A 21000-nucleotide genomic window follows, 5' to 3' on the forward strand; every position below is an offset into this window, starting at 1 on the left:
TGCTGATGACTTTTCCCCACCCCAGAGCTTGCCATAGCACTGGGAGGCTTCTGGGAGAGGAATGGACCAATTAACTAATAAGATTTATATCACCAAGGATCCCTTCACAAAGAGAGAGAGAGAGAGAGAGAGAGAGAGAGAGAGAGAGAATCTTGTACTATAGTACACAGGGCACTACTACTGACTTGCTTGCTTATTTATTTATTTACTTATGTAATTTATTTATATGTTTTTTTGAGACAGTGTTTCTCTATGTAGCCCTGGCTTTCCTGGAACTTACTTTGAGGATGAGGCTGGGCTTAAACTCAGTGATCTGCCCACCTCCGGCTCCAGAGTGGTGGGATTAAAGGCATGGGCCACTGTCACATGGCTGCTACTAGTAGTTTGAATCACCGAAAAAAAAAAAGTAAGGCGTTTGAACTAATGTCCATTCAGGTTGTATTGCCTTGTATCATCTTTTCAAAGTGCTGCTGACTGAAACAGGAAGCATTATATTTATACATTTGTTTGGAAATGTTTGCCAAAATTTTGGTGACCTCTTTCCTAAAAATGTTTGTCTCCAGTAACTCCCACAAGAAAAGGAATATTTGTGCATATTAGTGTCTTAAATGAATGAGGCCCCATAGACTTTGCTCCTAGGAAAATATAGCCAAACACCCGGAATCCAATGTCCTTAATCCTGTGTTGACTCTCCTACTAAATTTGTTTCTAAGGTTCCATTTGCAAAGCACAACCTAAATTAGATTTTCTATACTGTTTCCTGGAACCATATAGTCCAAGTACGAGAGCCACCACAATTCTACCCATGTCCTTGAACAAGAGAAACAGCAGCAGTGAGAACCACAAAGATGACAACGCTGAGGAATAGCCAAACAGCTGATAGTCAATGTTACATTTATCCCATGCATTTTCTTGAAGCTCATTAAAATTGAAGATCAGTTGCAAACTCAAATGAAGCATCTGGTTCGGGGAGGTGGTGCTCATAACAGCAAAATGTTTGCCAAAGATAGCGGGGCCCTGTATTTTTACTTTGAATTAGACACATTTTCTTGTGTGACACTGAAAATTTAAAAGCAACTAGATCTCAGAGAATGAGGATACCCAGAGAGTATCTGGTAATATATGATGTTCTTTTATTGTTTTTAAATCATAATCCCAAAGATATAATCACAAATGGGTTGGTATTTTGTTGTTTAAAACAACAGATACTAATGTTGAAATGTCTACAAGACCTCATGTTTGAAAATATATCTTATTCCATCCTTCCATTTATGGGTTTTATATTCTGTTTCTGGGTCCATGCTAAGCAAATTACACACATGGGACATCATATCAGATACAATAATAATATATCATTTGTCTGTGTTTCAGACATATGGAAACTTAGGCCTGAGTGGTTAAATAACCTCATCAAGGTCACTCCAAGTATGTATTATAGCCAAGAGGCTCTGGACACCAATGCTGTCTCCTGATGCTTACAGTGCCCCAAATAGATATGAGAAACAGACCTACACATGTACCAAGTCGTTATCTGTGGGTGAATGAGATTTCATTATTCTAAATGCAGGGCTCTTGTTAATCAGTGATAGAGACAGTAGCATGACTCAAGACTGTCATTGGCAGCCTTGGAAGCTCAGTCAACAGCAAGTCTGAAGAATCTAGTTGCAAACAAACAAACAAACAAAACCCCAAATAACGGACATGGATATAAATGGCTATAATAAGTTTTGAAAAGCCCTGCCTCATTAGTCACTGAAGAAACTCAAATGAAACAACAAACACATTTCTTTTCATTTTCAAAGTGACAAAGATTATTATAAAAAGAGATGACAGTGTTACTGTTTTCTTGCCCCGTTTTTCCTGGCAGTTTTAGACCTTTTTAGAGTGAGATTGTATTTACAGAAAAGTTTCAGGCATTTTCCAGTATCCCCATGTGCCCTCCCTTGTTTTCCTCCACCATTACTTGATGGCTTTGTCATAGCTTAGGAGCCAGTAATGAAACACAATCATTAATTAAAGTTTGTACCTTTGGGCTTTCCTTAGTATTACTTCATTCTCTTGTCTTTTAGGATTTATATAGGTTTTTAGTCATTGGCTTTTCTCAGTTTGTCCTAGTTTTTATGATCTTAAAAATGATAAAAGACCTGTTCCACAGCTCCCTGCACTCAATCCCTTGGGAGAGGGAGCTGAACTCCCAGAAGTGTGGACAATCCTGAGACCTAAGGGGAGACCACCACTTCTGCCCACTTCTGCGCATATTCCTGGCCCAAGAGGAATCTGCACAGTAGCCTCTGGATACAGGAATATAAGAGGAGTCAGCAGCAGGAACCTGCTGTTTTCTGCCTGTGCCCAGAACTGAACTGAACCAGCCCCACAGCTCCCTCCACCCTAATACCATGGGCAAGAGAGCTGAACTCCCAGAAGTACAGACAATCCTGAGAACTCAGAAGAAACAACTACTTTCTGCCCATGTTCCTGACCCAAGAGGAAATCACCTATAGCCATCTGTGACCTCTGGGCACAGGAACCTAGGAACAGTCAGGGACAGGACAGTTCGGGTTTCTGCCTATGACAAGAGCTGAAAGCTGGTTGCCAGGAGTGCCTACACACCAGAGAATAGAGGCAAGACAAACTCTTATGCACCAAGCAACCAGCCTAGAGGCTTCAGGTCACACAAACCCAGGAGCAGCTCTCTGTTCCCAGATCCAGCTGAAAGAAAACAGGTCTATAGGAGTGCTGACACACAGGCCTACAGGAGGGTCAAGCCACTGTCAGAGACAGCAAGACAAGCTAAAACCAGAGTCAACCTGATGATGAGAGGCAAGTGCAGGAACCCAAGTAACAGAAACCAAGATTACTTAACATTATTGGTGCCCAGTTCTACCACCAAAGCAAATACTGGATATCCAAGCACACCAGAAAAGCAAGATTTAGATTTAAAATCACAATTTATGATGATTATGATGATGGAGGACTTTAAGAAGGACATAAATAACTCCCTTAAAGAAATACAGGACAACACAAGTAAACAAGTAGAAATCCTTAAAGAGGAAACACCAAAATCCCTTAAAGAATTAAGGACATAATATGGGAAAACACAACCAAACAGGTGAAGGAATTGAACAAAACCATTGAGGATTTAAAAATAGAAATAGGAACAATAAAGAAAGCAAAAATGGAGACAACCCTGGAGATAAAAGACCTAGGAAAGAGATCAGGAGTCATAGGCGTAAGCATCACCAATAGAATAAAAGATACAGAAAAGAGAATCTCAGGGGCAGAAGATACCATAGAAAGCATCAACACAGCTTCAAAGATAATGTAAAATGCAAAGAGCTCCTAGTCCAAATCATCCAGGAAATCCAGGACACAATGAGAAGATCAAAGCTAAGGATAATAGGTATAGAAGAGAGTGAAGACTCCCAACTTAAAGGGCCAACAAAATTATAGAAGAAAATTTCCCTAACCTAAAGAAAGAGATTCCCATAAACATACAAGAAGCATATAGAACTCCAAATGGATTGGACCAGAAAAGAGATTGCCCCTCCAATGCCCTCCCGCCCCTGTTACAAAGTAGTCAAAACACCAAATGCACAAAACAAAGAAAGAATATTAAAAACAATAAGGGAAAAATGTCAAGTAACATATAAAGGCAGACTTATCAGAATTACACCAGACTTCTCACCAGAGACTATGAAAGCCAAAAGATCTTGGCAGATGTCATACAAACCCTAAGAGAACACAAATGCCTGCCCAGACTACAATGTCCAGCAAAGCTCTCAATATAATGGAGAAACTAAGATATTACATGACAAAACCAAATTTACACAATATGCTTCTACAAATTCAGCCCTACAAAGGATAATGGATGGAAAATTCCAAAAGAAGGAGGTAAATTACACCCTAGAAAAACCAAGAAAGTTATCTCCTTACAATGAAAGCAAAAGAAGAGAGACACACAAACATAATTACAGCTCTAACAACAAAAATAACAGGAAGCAACAATCACTACTCCTTAATATCTCGTAACATCAATGGACTCGATTCCCCAGTAAAAAGACCTAGATTAACAAACTGGATGGGTACAGAGGACCCAACACTTTGCTGCATACAGGATACATACCTCAGAGACACACTCAGAGTAAAACACTGCAAAACAACTTTCCAAGCAAAGGGTCTGAAGAAACAAGCTGGAGTAGCCATTCTAATATCGAATAAAATCGTCTTTCAACCAAAAGTTACTAAAGATAAGGAAGGACACTTCACTTTCATCAAAGGCAAAATCAACCAAGATGAACTATCAATCTTTAATATCTATGCTTCAAATGCAGGGGCACCTACATTCACTAAAGAATCCTTACTAAAGCTCAAAACACACATTGTACCTCGTACAATAATAGTAGGAGATTTCAACACCCCACTCTCATTAATGGACAGATCATGGAAACAGAAATTAAACAGAGACATAGAGAAACAAACAGAAGTTATGAACCAAATGGACTTAACAGATATTATAGAACATTCATCATAAAACAACAGAATATACCTTCTTCTCAGAACCTCATGGTACCTTCTCCAAAATTGATCATATAATTCATAACAAAATAGGCCTCAACAGATACAAGAAGATTAAAATAATCCCATGCATCTAACAGATCACTACAGACTAAGGCTGGTCTTCAATAACAACAAAAACAACACAAAGCCCACATACACATGGAAATTGAACAATGCTCTATTCAGTGATAACTTTGTCCAGGAAGAGATAAAGAAAGAAATTAAAGACTTTTTAGAATTTAGTTAAAATGAAGGCATAACATACCCAAACTTATGGTACACAATGAAAGCTGGCCTAAGAGGAAAACTCATAGCTCTGAGTGCCTCCAAAAAGAAGCAAGGCAGACCATAAGATTAGCAGGTTGACAGCACACCTAAAAGCTCTAGAACAAAAAGAAGCAAATATAGCCAAAGAGCAGAAGGCAGGAAATAACCAAATCAGTGCTGAAATCAACCAATGAGAAACTAAAAGGGCTATACAAAGAATCAATAAAGCAGGAGCTGTTTCTTTGAGAAAATCAACACGATAGATAAACCCTAAGTCAGACTAACCAGAGGGCACAGAGACTGTGTCCAAATTAACAAAATCAGAAATAAAAAGGGAGACGTAACAACAAAATCTGAGGAAATAAAAACAATCATCAGATTCTACTAACAAAGCCTATATTCCAAAAACCTAGAAAATCTGGAGGAAATGGACAATTTTCTAGACAAATACCAGGTACCAAAGTTAAATCAGGATTAGACAAAACATCTAAACAACCCCATACCTCCTAAAGAAATAGAAGCAGTTATTAAAAGTATCCCAACCAAAGAGAGACCAGGACCAGATGGGTTTAGTGCAGAATTCTATCAGACCTTCATAGAAGACCTCATACTAATACTGTCCAAACTATTCCACAAAGTAGAAACAGGTGGAAAACTACTCAATTCTTTCTATGAAGCCACAATTATGCTTATACCTAAATCACACAAAGATCCAACAAAGAAATTTTCCCTTATGAATACTCAATAAAATTCTTGCTAACTGAATCCAAGTACACATCAAAACGATCATCCATCGTGATCAAGTAGGCTTCATTCCAGTGATGCAGGGATGGTTCAATATAATGAAATCCATCAATGTAATCCACTGTGTAAACAAACTCTAAGAAAAAAAATACATGATCATTTCATTAGATGCTGAGAAAGCATTTGAAAAAATTCAACACCCCTTCATGATAAAAGTTCTGAAAAGATCAGGAATTCAAGTCTCATACCTAAACATAGTGAAAGCCATATACAGCAAACCAGTAGCTAACATTAAACTAGATGGAGAGAAACTTGAAGCAATCCCAATAAAATCAGGGAAAAGACAATCCTGCCCAGTCTCTTTCTACCTATTCAATACAGTACTTGAAGTCCTAGCCAGAGAAATCAGACAACAAAAAAGAGGTCAGAGGGATAGAAATTGGAGAGGAATAATTCAAAATATCACTATTTGCAGATGATATGCTAGTTCATTGAGTGACTCCAAAAGTTCCACCAGAGAACTCCTAAGCCTGATAAACAATTTCAGCAAAGTGGCAGGGTATAAAATTAACTCAAACAAGTAAGTAGCCTTCCTCTATTCAAAGGTTAAACAGGCTGAGAAAAAAATTAGGGAAATATCACACTTCTCAGTAGTTCCAAATATCATAAAATACCTGGGAGTGACTCTAGCCAAGCAAGTGAAAGATCTGTATGACAAGAACTTCTAGTCTCTGAAGAGAGAAATTGAAGATGGTCTCAGAAGTTGGAAAGGCGTCACATACTCATGGACTGGCAGGGTTAATATAGTTAAAATGGCCATTTTGTCAAAAGCAATCTACAGATTCCAACTCAATTCTTCATAGTTAAAAAGAGCAATTTGCAAATTCATTTGGAATAACAAAAAACCCAGGATATCAAAACCTATTCTCAACAATAAAAGAACTTCTGGGGGAATCACCATCTCTGACTTCAAGCAGTATTACAGAGCAATAGTGCTAAAAACTGTATGATATTGGTAAAGAAACAAGCAGATAGATCAGTGGAACAGACTTGAAGACCCAGAAATGTACCCACACACCTATGGTCACTTGGTCTTTGACAAATGAGCTAAAACCATCCAATGGAAAAAGATGACATTTTCAATAAATGGTGCTGGTTCAAGTAGAGATCAGCATGTAGAAGAATGCAAATTGATCCATTCTTATTACTCTGTACAAAGCTTACATCCAAATGGATCAAGGACCTCCACATCAAACCAGATACACTCAAACTCATAGAAGAAAAAGTAGGGAACTGTCCGATCACATGGGTACTGAAGAAAATGCCCTGAACAAAACATAAATAGCTTATGCCGTAAGATCCAGAATCAACAAGTGGGACCTCATAAAACTGCAAAGCTTCTGTAAGGCTGAGAACACTGTCATTAGGACAAAATGGCAAGCAATAGATTGGGAAAAGATCTTTACCAATCCTACATCTGATAGAGGTTTAATATCCAAAATGTACAAAGAACTCAAGAAGTTAGACCCCAGAGAGCCAAATGACCCTAGTAAAAATGGGGTACAGTGCTAAGCAAAGACTTCTCATCAAATGGTTGAGAATTACCTAAAAATACTCTAAGACCTTAGTTGTCAGGGAAATGCAAATCAAAACAACCCTGAGATTTCACCTCATACCCATCAGAATGGCTAAGATCAAAAATGCTGTTGACAACAGATGATGGCTAGGATGCAAAGAAAGAGTAATACTCCTCCATTGTTGGTGGGATTGCAAACTGGTACAACTACTCTGGAAATCAGTCTGGAGTTTCCTCAGAAAATTGAACATTGTACAACCTGAGAACCCAGCTATACCTCTCCTGGGTATATATCCAAAAGATGCTCCAACATGCAACAAAGACATACACTCCACTATGTTCATAGCAGCCTTATGTATAATAGCTAGAAGCTGGAAAGAACCCAGATGCCCTTCAACAGAGGAATGGATACAGAAAATGTGGTACATCTACACAATGGAGTACTACTCAGCTATCAAAAACAATGATTTCATGAAATTCATAGGCAAATGGATGGAACTGGAAAGTATCATCCTGAGTGAGGTAACCCAATCACAGGAAAACACTCATGGTAGGCACTCACTGATAAGTGGATATCAGCCCAAATGCTTGAATTACCCAAGATACAATCCACAGACACATGAAGCTCAAGAAGAAAGATGACCAAACTGCAGATGTTTCTTAAAAGGGGGTACAAAGATATTCATAGGAGGGGTATGTAAGCAAATGTTATGGCAGAGACGGAAAGAATGGTCACTCAGAGCCTCCCCCATTTGGGCATACAGCCCATATATACCTAGCCACCTAAACTAGATAAGATTGATTAAGCTAAGAACTACACAGTGACGGGAACTGGATATAGCTGTTTCCTCAGAAGCTCAGCCAGAGCATGTCAAATACAGAGGTGCATGCTAGCAGCAAAGCATTGAACTGAGAAAGAGACCCATGTTGGAGGAATTACAGAAAGGATTGAAAGAGTTGAATGGGCTTGCAACCCATAACAATGCCAACCAACCAGAGCTCCCAGGGACTCAACCACTACCTAAAGACTATACATGGACTGATCCATGGCTCCAGCTGCATATGTAGCAGAGGATGACCTTGTTGGGCACCAATGGAAGGAGAAGCCCTTGGTCCTGCATTGGCTGGAACCCCCCCCTCCAGTGTTGGGGAATATGAGGGGGTGGGAAGGGGGTATGGATGGGGAGAGGAACACCCTTATAGAAGAAGGGAAGTGGGATGGGATAGGGGGCTTATATCTGAGAAACCAGGAAAGGGAATAACATTTGAAATGTAAATAAAAAATATCCAATAAGAGAAAAATATGATAAACAACATTTTGAAAAATGTTGTTTAGTTGTGTTGTAGGTTAGCAAAATTTTGGAGATGCTTCAGAATGTCTGAGTGAGAAGACACAGTACAGATGACAGACAGGAAGCTAGAGGAAGCCAAATTATACTGGATGAGCAAGAAGTAAGAAGTCCTATTTTCAATACATAGGTGGATACAGGTAGACAAAGAAGGTACTAGAAGGAATAACTCCCATCAACAATACGGATATGGAAGGGGTAGACAGAGAACTTACTGCAGATACACAGATGCACGGGAATCAGCCTGTGTTTGCATATTTCCGAGCTCTGCCTTGTGAAAGGGTGGAAAAGAACCAGCACTCTTGGAGCATTGAGCACATCTAACTGTGTGGTCTGTCTCTAGTATCATTCTCTAGCAAGAGGACCAAGAACTCTTTAAAGAAATACCTAAGATTTGGATTACGACAGGAAATACATAAGATATTTGAATATTTTGTAGTATGAGGACTAAAATACGGGGATACCTTTTAAAAATGATAGAACATTTCAGACTGAGACAAGTCAGCATGAAAGCACTCCCTATGACAGTTGCACAAAATTAACAATACACTAATTGATTATAAACTAAAGACTAAGATAATATCCACTTAAGTGCTGATAAATAGGCAATTGAATAAGGGAAAAAGAGACTAATTTCCTGGCCGAATAATTCCAGATATTTTATGGAAATACTCTACTCACAGGGAAGTGAAATGTGACTCCTGTTTCTTTATATAGGCCCCACAGTAACTTTCTTCCCAAGAGTTCACTGTAGGAAACTGGTTGCATTGTGACTAAGCCTGACACCTGTCTATTGGCGAGGAGTTCCCAGGTAAGCATCTGTGGTGATAGTGCAACTGATGCTGCCCACATTTCTTTGAATATGGTGTGATGGAAGGGATATTTTACTCCTGAGGGCTTCGTCATGGGTTCCCTTTAAAATAGATGGACTGCTCAGCACAGAGAACCTGTCTTATGCACATGTCATTATTTGAAAAGGAACACATACACTGGGGGACACAGAGACAAAGGGAAGAAATAACAGGGAGAAGAAGGAAATGGAAGGCCAAGGAAGAATGAATGGAAGAACAAAGAGGGAAGGAGAGAGGAGAATCGGTAAGTGGAGGAGAAGAGAGAAATGGAAGAAGGAAGGGGAGAAGGAGAAAGGAAGAAGCAGATGCTGCAAAGTGGCCAATGCTGGAGCAACTGAAACAGTTTCCTAAGAAGCATAGTCACATGGGAGTGAGGATGGACCAGCAGGATCTGGTACTCGCTCTGTAGTTACTGAGCTGTTCCCTAGAGCCACATCAAATGTGTGTCAATTGTGTAGTTGTGTTTCTCCTGCAGTTGTGAATCACTGTGAAACAAAGTCTATGAGTCAAAGTATAAGGATGCTAATAGCCCTCTTCCAAATCTCAGCTACCGAGGAACACAAGTTAGATAAGGTAGAAAAGTAGGATGAAGACCAGTGTTAACAGGTTTAACGGGTAAAGGTCAGTCTTTACCTGAGGAGGGATTAAAGAGGACTCAAAAGAACTCCACACAGTGCCTCTCTGCTCTAGATTTGATAGGCGTGTTGATAATAACTACGCAGGACTGCCAAGGTGCTTTACCTCTTTTGTCCTGGGGAGCACCTGGAGAGGGGAGGAGAGACTCTCTCTGGGTTTGCCCTAGATAAGAAAACTTTGTTATTCTTCCAGTTGATTTAGTGCATAGGTTCAATTTCAGAAAAGCTAAAAAAAATTTCCTTTGGAAAACATATCACTGGAAGCCTTGTATTGCTTTGTGGTTATTTGAACAGCATGTACAAACATTGTGATTGTTATGGGCTTATAAGTAATCAGAAAGACAGAACACACAAAAACCATATCTCATTGGAAAACTAACTTTAAGATAAGTTAGAATAACAGAAAGGGCATTTAAATTCTAAGACACAGGAGATAAAGGCTGCAAAACCCCCTACCACAGTCCCAGAATCAGTATCCAACATAATGGCATATGGTTAGGACAACCAAGCAACAGAATCAAGAAGGCATGAGTGAGGTGTTTAGATAGCTAACTTCACTATAATTAACATTTTGTGTTGTGGCAAGGTTAGCTATTGAACTAAGCACCTTTTTATACCTGTGACACAGCAGCTTTCCTGTTGGGCTGGTTCTCCAGTCCCATACTAGTTCATTGTAACAATAGAACGGCCCACGTATGCTCTTGTCCAGCAGTGGTCATGAACATACGCCCTACCTCTACCTGCTTTCCACCTCTGAATTAATCTAATCCATTATAATTTACCTTTAGGGAGGATCTAGAAGGGAAAGAAAGAACTCTGCTTGTTTGTTGCATTTATAGACTTATAATTCTCTGTAAAACTCCATAGCAGTCAGGGTTTGGAGAAAATGTATTTTCTTCTCCTAGGAAATCCCTTCACACTGCTTTCCACAGTTGTATTCAATCCAGTGTATCAAAAGGTGTGATGTGTGGAGGATAATTTATAGTGGCTATTGCTGTGGTATGGGCATGTGCTGGGTCCTAAAAATAATGATTATACTATTGGTCTGTAGAAATAATATTGGGCAGGTAATACAGATTCTAAAATGTCAGCAGTGCTGGTTAGTGAGCTCATTTTGAATCAATATTCTAGGAAAAACTAAGGAATTAGAGTGATTTTTTTTATCTTGGAGAGTTTGCAGTAATGGCTAAGTCAGAGGTTTATTTCAGGAGTTATGAGTCAGTGTTTGGGAAGTACAGTGATTCTTCTGAAAATCCATTTGTGTCCTGGTTCTTGTGAGCTCAGACTTGTGACTTTTACAATTACAGTGCACCATGTACAGTGAAGAAACAAGTGAGCCAAGACCCTGTGATTCAAGGTACTAGCATGACCTGGCATTTCTATAGAAAGTGGCAATAGAATTCTTGATATAGATCACGACACTCAATACTAGGCCCTGGAGACTCAGACTGAGCTATCAGGAGCAGTGCAGGAAACTTCACCCAAGAAATCAGGTCAAAGAGCAAGGACAATGACCCATGATATTCCATGGGCATCTAGAGGATTCATTACAGAGCATAGAGAGAAGCTCTCTGGGGCCACCCAGATCGATGTGGGAGAAATATTGAGAGGAGCCATAGTTCCTGGAGCATGGGTAAAGACAGAAAGAGATGCTATCCACTGAAAAGAGATTGCCTTTTGTGGTTGATCTTTGATACTTTGTGCGTTCTTGTTTTTCCCACCCTTAATCCTGCAAGTTCTCCTCCTAACATTAGATAGGAGAGAAACAAGGATAGAAGGGAAAGAGAGAGGAGATGGGAAAGGGAAAAGGTAGAGGGGAAAGAGATCTCTGAATCTAATTTATTTCCTTTTGTTTCTTCCTTGACCATGGCCACTGTCAAACTTCAACCAATCTCCCTAGTAGGTCAACAACCACCTACCCTGTCTCTCAGGGCCCCTAGCATTTATGTAAAGTTCTTAGTATCCCAAACTTCACATAATCACAGAAATTATCTTCTGTGGGTAAAACCACACTTCTGCTTGAGCATGAAGCAAATCATAGTCAGCTGCTGCAGACCAGTCTGAAGTAGCCTCACACCCATGTACCTGATATTAAAACAAAATCACATCCTTATAATATTTCTGTGTTTCTTTTAAGAAACAAAAATTCCTGAAATCTCAAAAAAAGTCACTACACTCTTTCATACATCTCATATGTACCACTGCCCTCTTGGTGAAGGAAGCCTTAGAAACAAATTTCCTCCCTACAATTTCTTGAAATAGACTTGAAAGAAGCTCTCTTCATTGAGGTTTGCATGCTTCAGTTAGGATCTGCATCTCTGTCAGTCTTACTGCATCTGATAGCACTTTGTTCTCTCTGCTTGAGAACAAACTTACAGAGCAGGCTGAGTCTTCATTGTTCTGTCAGTGATACCCTCTTCCCACCATCCCTCATCTCAACACTGGGAACAAAGCAGGTATTTCTCTCCTGCTTTTGGATAAGCTTAGTTCTTTGAATATGAAGCTGGTATATCGACACATTTCAGCTCAATTTTAATGTCTTTCAAAGTTTCACATATATTGAAAAGGAACCTTAACAGAATTTTGATATTTATTCTTGCAAACCACAGAGCTGGAGTGAGTTTTGAGATTATTCATGTATCCACTGTCTATCATGTGATCCATAGGAACACAGGTGCATGAACTGTGCACTGGTCTCCTTCAAGGATGTGCCGAGATGTAGAGCCTTTAGAAACGTTTATGACATTTTGACATTGCTATACCCTCCATTTGCATGATCCATTTTCCTAGCATTTTATATGTACAATATTACATTACATTACATACATAAAATTGTGGTGTTGTTTTCAACCTTTTCAGAGAAGCAAGACAGCATTGCAGGGAAGCCAGAGACCCTAGAGCTGAGCTCTCCTGGGAATCTTCCTTTCTCTGCTCTTTCAGGCAGGTGATCTTGGGAAATTAAATTCCATTCCTCAGTTTTATCATCTGTAAAGTGGATTCTAATGATGCCAGTAATTCTGTGGCTGTCATTGGTATCATATTTGAAAGAGAATGGCTGGCTACGCATGGCAGTTTCTGGCCATTATCCTTTTTACTGATGAAAACTGGAGTTAGGTAGCAGAGATGGCTACCTGATAGTACAGGGTTCCTCATAGACTCACCATGTCTACTCTTCTCTCTATCTCAAGTCCCTCCTTCCATCAATAGTAACATCTATTAATTCTTGACTACTCATACCTACTCTACTCTCTCCATGCTCTGCTCTGTGTCCCACCTGTGCTGTTGCTTCTTCAGACACATTTGAGTCACTGTGGCCCCCGTAGGGTTCTCTTGCTTAACTGGCCACACAAGGAACCATTTTGCTTTGTTCTTTTTGGGTTGTATGCCCCTGCTGCACTTACCAGAGAGAACACAAGGAAGATATCCTGACCATCAGCTGACTTGCTGTTTATTGAAAGCACCAGGATACATGGGAACATCATAAAGAAGATGAACAGTGACTGTCAGTGCTTACTAAAACAAGGACCAATCTCTCTGAAAAGAAAATGAGCCATACATGTGTTTCTTATGCAGGTCATTAAGTGAGTCCTTGTGGGAAATAGCCTACTACGGAAGGGCCAATGCCAGACACTCAGCAAATGTTTAAGCTATTGTCAGACTCTATCTATATGAGGAAAAAGATCCACCTGCAAAACTAGAGTTGGAAAACCTACCTTGTGTTTGGGTGAAAAGCAAGAGAGCAAATCCCTTAAATAACAGCTCTCTTGCCAGTGTGCTAGGCATATTAAAAAGTTCTGTATTTTGAGAAGATAAAGAATGCTATTTTCCACAAATAATTTCTCTCCTTGCCTCAGGCTTTGAAAAACCATTTTCAAGCTCTTTTCTAAATTTAATGTCCTTTGCCCTCTTGTATGCCATACTGTATTTCTTACAAAATGATTTAATGAGAGTGTATTGTGCACTGGGCCCTGTTCTGAGAGCTTTATGTACATTGTTAACTCTGTTAATCTTTACAACACCCTGGGAAGGGCATTCTTTATTCCCATTTTCGGTGGGACAAGAATGAAAAAGGGAGTGCTGGGCTAAATATACTCATGGTGAGCTTTCCTTGAGGCCTCTGTATCACCACTACCTGAGGAGAGGTGGCAAAGGAAACTTCAGAACATCCAGGCCTATGCTCTGTGCCTGACAATAAGTCTTTCTCCTGTTTGTGTCACTTTCTTGCTAAGTTCCTACTGTCTTGGGGACTACTGCAAGATTCTGTAGAGCAATGAGAGGTTCCTGAAAGTTCTCACCACCATTCTGCTCATCTTTGTCTCAAAAACATGCCTGAATAGTAAAGTCAGTTAAATTGTAAATATAGACCATATGGTCAGACACAGAAGCTCCAGGATGCGAGCTTTCCCTGGGAAATGCAATTTTCAGCTTTGTCCTGCATTTTAAGAAGTAGGGAGAGGAGGAATTCTGTAGAGCTAGAGAGTATGAACAGTCAGCCTTCTGTGTCTGTAGGCAGCACATTCACAAATTTAACCAACTCGGGAGCAGAAACATTAAGGAAAGAATTGTATCTGTTGTGAAAAAGACTGACTTTGCAATTACGGTTCTCTAAGCAATAGAGTATCACAACTTTCCACATCTTTATATCATACTGTTTTATAATTAATCTAGGGATGATTTAATTATATCAAAGGAGAAGTGTAGGGCATATACCAAAATGTGCATATTAGGAACACTTGTGGAATTTGGTATCCTTAGGAGTCTTGCAGCCAGTCCTTGATGGGTGTTGGATAATGAAAGGGCATAGGCATGTATGCAGGTTTTCATTCATACATGTAACCCGTTTTCTTGGCTGCTGAGCTATCGGAGATACCTTGAAATGCAGGAGCTTTAGTTGCTGACTTTATCATCAATTCTTCATGTGATAAAAATTGGGTTGAGAATGTTGAGGAATTCTGTGAAATTCTGTATGGAATGGTTCAGGGCCAGACTTTTGTGTCATTTTTTTTAATGTTGGAAAGAAAGAATATGAAGGCAAAAGAAGCTATATGTGATTTAAAATTGTATATCCAGAGGATAGGCTTTTACATCAGGTTAAATTCAAATACTAAACCAGTGTTACTAAGAAGGCTACCTGAAAGCAAATGTCAAAAAGAATATACATTCTTAGAAATGCTTTTTCACGGATGATATTAACTAAAGCTAAATCAATGCCTTGTGACATTAAATAAAATTAGTATACATAAAAGTCTAGATGGATGAGATCTCAGAAGAATCGTCACTCTATATTTTATAACTTTCCATAATATGACGGTTATTATATTGATTGAGAAGGGCAGGATTTCTAACTTAGTTCAAATTAAGTTTAGACATAGAGAATGCTCAGTGCTAATACTACCATACTTTCCACTGTCTAAAGAGATAAGGACATTTGGTTTTAGTTGCCATTCCAGGGCAATTACTGAAGGAGACTTCAATGTTTTAAATATCCTGTTAGCAAAATGAAAGACAGCTTTGCATACAGCCCAAATTGTGATTGTGTTTCTATGTTGGCATAACGATGGTATTTTGATGAACGCAGAGCAACAAGAAGAGGGTATGCTTGCTAGAGGATGGTAAGAAGACAAATTGGGAAAAATAAAATCTCTAGAAAGAAAATAAGATCATTATCTATGTGTATATGCTGTATCCTTTAATTAATTTTGATAATTAAGCCATAAAGCCCTGTCATATTGAAGAAATTTAAATTTATCCATTTAAGTGAAGCATACACAACTCATTTTCTAGCATTTAAAGTAAGATTCAGAGAACTTGTATCAAATTCAGACTTACAGAATTAGATAAGAAAGGCTTGGATTGGGGTTGGGGATTTGGCTCAGTGGTAGAGCGCTTGCCTAGGAAGCGCAAGGTCCTGGGTTCGGTCCCCAGCCCCGGAAAAAAAAAAAAAAAAAAAAAAAAGAAAGGCTTGGATTTATTGATTTATGTGGAAATGCATATAGGAGGGAACAGGAGAAGAGGAGTTTGAGATGTATCATCATCAAACAGTGGCAAAACTCCCATTTCTACATAGATTATTTCAAGTAATATCAGGACAGAGGAGAGTGAGGTGAAAAGACGAAGATTAAAAAAAGGCAAGAAAACAACTTCACAGGATGCAAAAGGTGGCCTTTGTCCTGCAAGTTGCCAATGGCTTTCCCTACAGCTGTATTAGGCACAAAAATTCTTGAAACAGAAATGAAATATGTATTAATTATATCATTACGCTTAAGAAGAAAATCACTTTTCCCCCTGTGGAGCTAGGGAACTATTCATATTAATTACCAGTAAGTTCCAAGATTTTTAAAATTACTATTATGTCCCTGATTAAGGCATAAACACCACATGAACTTAATGCCACATTAATCTCAAATCAATATCTCCTCTTGGTAGTGCAGATAAAAAGGACAGTGTATGTCACACACAGAGGCTTTTGACGAGTAGCTGGGAAGATGAGCTAGTCTGATGGCATGCCCGCTGTTGAAGATGGAATCTGTAATTATTTATATGAGACCACTGGATCTGCTTTCGGAGTGGCGCTGAATGAATAAACCTGAGATTTTCCAGAGGAATTGGAATCGATTCTGTGACCACATGCTCTCTTAAAGAATCAACAGCATATATTAGTTTATATTTATGAAGTATTTGACCATTTAGTTGTAAAGCTCTCTGTTTTATAGTTACGTTGTATGACTACACAATGACACTTTCAAGTGTGATTGCCAGGAACTTGGACCTCCAGCCATGGAGGGAAAACTTTTGGACTATGAAAGGAGGAATGGTGCCTCTGGCAAGAATGGTGAATTTGAAAACATAAGAAGAGACAATATTCTGAACGTCATTATGTAAAATTTATCTTCATGGTCCAAATATTAAATCACACTATTGTTATGTTCTGAGTTTATTGCAGTGTTCTTGCTACTTTCTCCATTTCCCTGGGACATTATGGAAAGACAAAACCTTAGAACAATAGGAATAGAGGAAGGAGAAACTCAATTCAAAGACCCCAAAATTGTTTTCAATAAAATCATAGAAGTTTTTCTTAATCTGAAGGAGATGCCTGTAAAGGAACAAGGAGTATACAGAAAAGCAAACAATTTTGAAGAGAAAAGAAAGTTTCTTTGCAACAGATATACTACACATATATTACATATATAGAACAAAGAAAATGTTAAAAGCTATAAGGGAAAAAAGACCAAGTACATATAAAGACAGATCTATCAGAATTATGCTTGACTTCTAAATGGAGACTTTAAAAGTCAAAATGTCATTGACAGATGTACTACATATGCTATGAGACCACAGATGTCAGCCTAGATTACTAAACCCAGAAAAATTAGATGATAAAGCCAAATTTAAGCAGTGTCTACCTTCAAGTCTAGTCTTTCACAAGGTACTAGAAGGAAACTTCTTTCAACCCAAGGGAGTTAAATGCAAATCATCAAAAGATAGGAGATAGATGACCTCACATGAGCAAAACCAAATGAAGAGAAGGACACACACACACACACACACACACACAGAGAGAGAGAGAGAGAGAGAGAGAGAGAGAGAGAGAGAGAGAGAGACAGAGAGAGAGAGAGAGACAGAGAGACAGAGAAAGAGAGACAGAGACAGACACACTCTATGACTACCTTCACTACCTCCACCATCATCAATACCCATGACAATAACAAAATAATAGGAATCAACAACTATTAGTCATTGATATCTTTCAATATCAATGGTCTCAATTTGCAAATAAAAGAACAAGAGACCAGCAGAATGATGCAAAAATACACTCCACTCTTCTGCTGTATTCATTAAATATACCTGTACACCATAGATAGACATTACCTCAGGGTCAAGGGATAAGAAAACAAAAATCAAACAAACAGGCCTAAAAGCAAGACATTTAAAAAATAGGCTTTTTAAAAAAATTTTATTAGATATATTTCTTTACTTACATTTCAAATGTTATTCCCCTTCCCAGTTTCCTGTTCATAAGCCCCCATCCCATCCCCTCCCCCTCCTGCATACGGGTATTCCCCCCATACATCCCCATTACTGCCCCCACCCCCATATATCCCTGCACTGGGAGTCCAACCTTGGCAGGACCAAGGGCTTCCCCTTCCACTGGTGGCCCAACAAGGCTATTCTCTGCTACATATGCAGTTGGAGCCCTGGGTCAGTCCATGTATAGTCTTTCAATAATGGTTTAATTACTGGAAGCTCTGGTTGGTTGGCATTGTTGTTCTTATGGGGTTGCAAGCTCCCTCAACTCTTTTAATCCTTCCTCTAATTCCACCCAAGCAGGTCCTGTTATCAGTTGGGTGGTTTGCTGCTAGCATTGACCTCTGTATTGGACATGCTCTGGATATTTCTCTCAGGAGAGATCTATAAAGAGTCCCTTTCAGCATGCATTTTTTTAGCTTCATCAATTTTATCTAGTTTTGGTGGCTGTATTTATATGGGCCACATGTGGGTCAGGCTCTGAATGGCCATTCCTTGAGTCGCTGCTCTAAACTTTGCCTCCATGTCCCCTCCTATGGATATTTTTCCCCTTTTAAGAAGGAGTGGGGGCATCCACATTTTGGTCTTCCTTCTTCTTGAGTTTCCCATGGTCTGTAGATTTCATCTTGGGTAATCTGAGCTTTTTGGCTAATATCCACTTATCAATGAGTGTATACCAAGTGGGTTTTTCTGTGATTGAGTGACCTCACTCAGGATAATATTTTCTAGTTCATTCCATTTACCTATGAATTTCATGAAGTCATTGTTTTTGATAGCTGATTAGTATTCCATTGTGTAGATGAACCACATTTTTTGAATACATTCCTCTGTTGAAGGGCATCTGGGTTCTTTCCAGCTTCTGGCTATTATAAATAAGGTTGCTATGAACATAGTGGAGCATGTGTCTTTGTTATATGTTGGAGCATCTTTTGGATATATGCCCAAGAGAGGTACAGCTGGGTCCTTAGGTAGTGCAATGTCTAATTTTCTGAGGAACCTCCAGACTGATTTACAGAATGGTTGTACTAGTCTGCAATCCCACCAACAATGGAGGACTGTTCCTCTTTCTCCACATCCTTGCCACCATCTGCTGTCACCTGAGCTTTTTTCATCTTAGCCATTCTGACTGGTGTGAGGTGGAATCTCAGGGTTGTTTTGATTTGCATCTCCCTGATGACTAAGGATGTTTGACATTTCTTTAGGTGTTTTTTGCCATTCGATAATCCTCAGTTGAGAATGTTATGTTTAGCTCTGTACCCCATTTTTAATAGGGTGATTTGGGTCTCTGGAGTCTAACTTTTTGACTTCTTCATTTAATTTGGATATTAGCCCTCTATCAGATGTAGGATTGGTAAAGATCTTTTCCCAATCTGTTGGTAGCTGTTTTGTCCTAATGACAGTATCTTTTGTCTTACAGAAGCTTTGCAGTTTTATGAGGTCCCATTTGTCAATTCTTGATCTTAGAGCATAAGCCACTACATTTCAACCTGAAACTAATCAAAAGAGGTGGAGCCTCAGAGTTGTTTTGATTTACATTTCCCTGATGACTAAGGATGTTGAACATTTTTGTAGGTACCTCTCAATCATTCTATATTCCTCAGCTGAGAATTCTTTGTTTACCTCTGTGCCTCATTTTAATAGGGTTATTTGACTCTCTGGAGTCTAACTTCTTGAGTTCTTTGTATATATTGGATATTAGCCCTGTATCAGATGTAGGATTGGTAAAAATCATTCCCCAATCTGTTAACCAACAGATTGCCTTATAGAAGCTTTGCAATTTTTTGAAAAGGAAATGGAGAAGGACACTACATGTGACAACAGATGCTGGTGAGGATGTGGCAAAAAAGAAACATGACTCCATTGTTGGTGAGATTGCAATCTGGTACAGCCATTCTGGCAAGCATTCTCAAGGTTCCTCAGAAAATTGGGCAGTACTACCTGAGGACCCAGTTATACCATTCCTGGTATATACCCAAAAAATGCTCCAGTATTTAACAAGAACACATGCTCCACTATGTTCATAGTAACCTTATTTATAATAGCCAGAAGCTGGAAAGAACCCAGAAGCCCTTCAACAGAGGAATGAATACAGAAAATGTGGTACATCTACACAGTGGAATATTACTCAGCTATATCAATAACAATGACTTTATGAAATCCATGGGCAAATGGATGGAACTGGAAAATATCATACTGAGTGAGGTAACCCAAGCACAGAAAAACACACATGGTATGCACTCACTGATAAATGGATATTAGCCTGAATTACCCAAGATACAATTCACAGACCACATGAAGCTCAAAACAAAGGACAACCAAAGTATGAATGCTTCAGGCCTTCTTAAAAGGAGGAACAAAAATATTCATAGGAGGGGATATGGAGACAAAGTTTGGAGCAGAAACTGAAGGAATGGACATTCAGAGCCTGCCCCCCATGGGTATACAGTCCATTTATATATAGACACCGAAACTAGATAATATTGATGAAGCCAAAAAATATATGCTGACAGGAGCCTGATATAGGTATCTCCTGAGAGGCTCAGCCAGTACATATCAAATACAGAGGCAGATGCTAGCAGCAAACCATTGAACTGAGAATGGAGTCCCCATTGGAGGAATTAGAGAAAGGATTGAAGAAGCTGAAGGGTCTTGCAACCCCATAAGAACAACAATATCAACAACCAGATCTCCCAGAGACTAAACCACTACCTAAGTATGACACATGGACAGACCCAGGGCTGCAGCTGCATATGTAATAGAGGATGGCCTTGTTTGGGCACCAATGGGAGGAGAAGCCCTTTGTCCTGCCAATGCTGAACTCCCCAGTACATGGGAATGTGAGGGAGGGTGCGAAGTGGGTGGTTGGCCAGGGGGAACACCCTTATAGAAGAAGGGGAGGGAGATAGTATAGGGGGCTTATGGCTGGGAAACCGGGAAAGGGAATAATATTTGAAATGTAAATAAAAAATATCCAATAAAACAAAAAAGAAAAGAAA

At 39.2% G+C, this 21000-nt stretch overlaps 1 protein-coding gene across 1 annotated transcript in view; it reads right to left on the bottom strand.

Annotated features, from left to right (window-relative positions):
• Positions 1–21000, bottom strand: part of Cdh20 (cadherin 20) — a 257443-nt gene that overhangs the window by 138195 nt on the left and 98248 nt on the right. The window lies entirely within an intron of this gene.

Source organism: Rattus rattus, chromosome 10 (genome assembly GCF_011064425.1).
Source record: "Rattus rattus isolate New Zealand chromosome 10, Rrattus_CSIRO_v1, whole genome shotgun sequence".
NCBI classification, from domain to species: domain Eukaryota; kingdom Metazoa; phylum Chordata; class Mammalia; order Rodentia; family Muridae; genus Rattus; species Rattus rattus.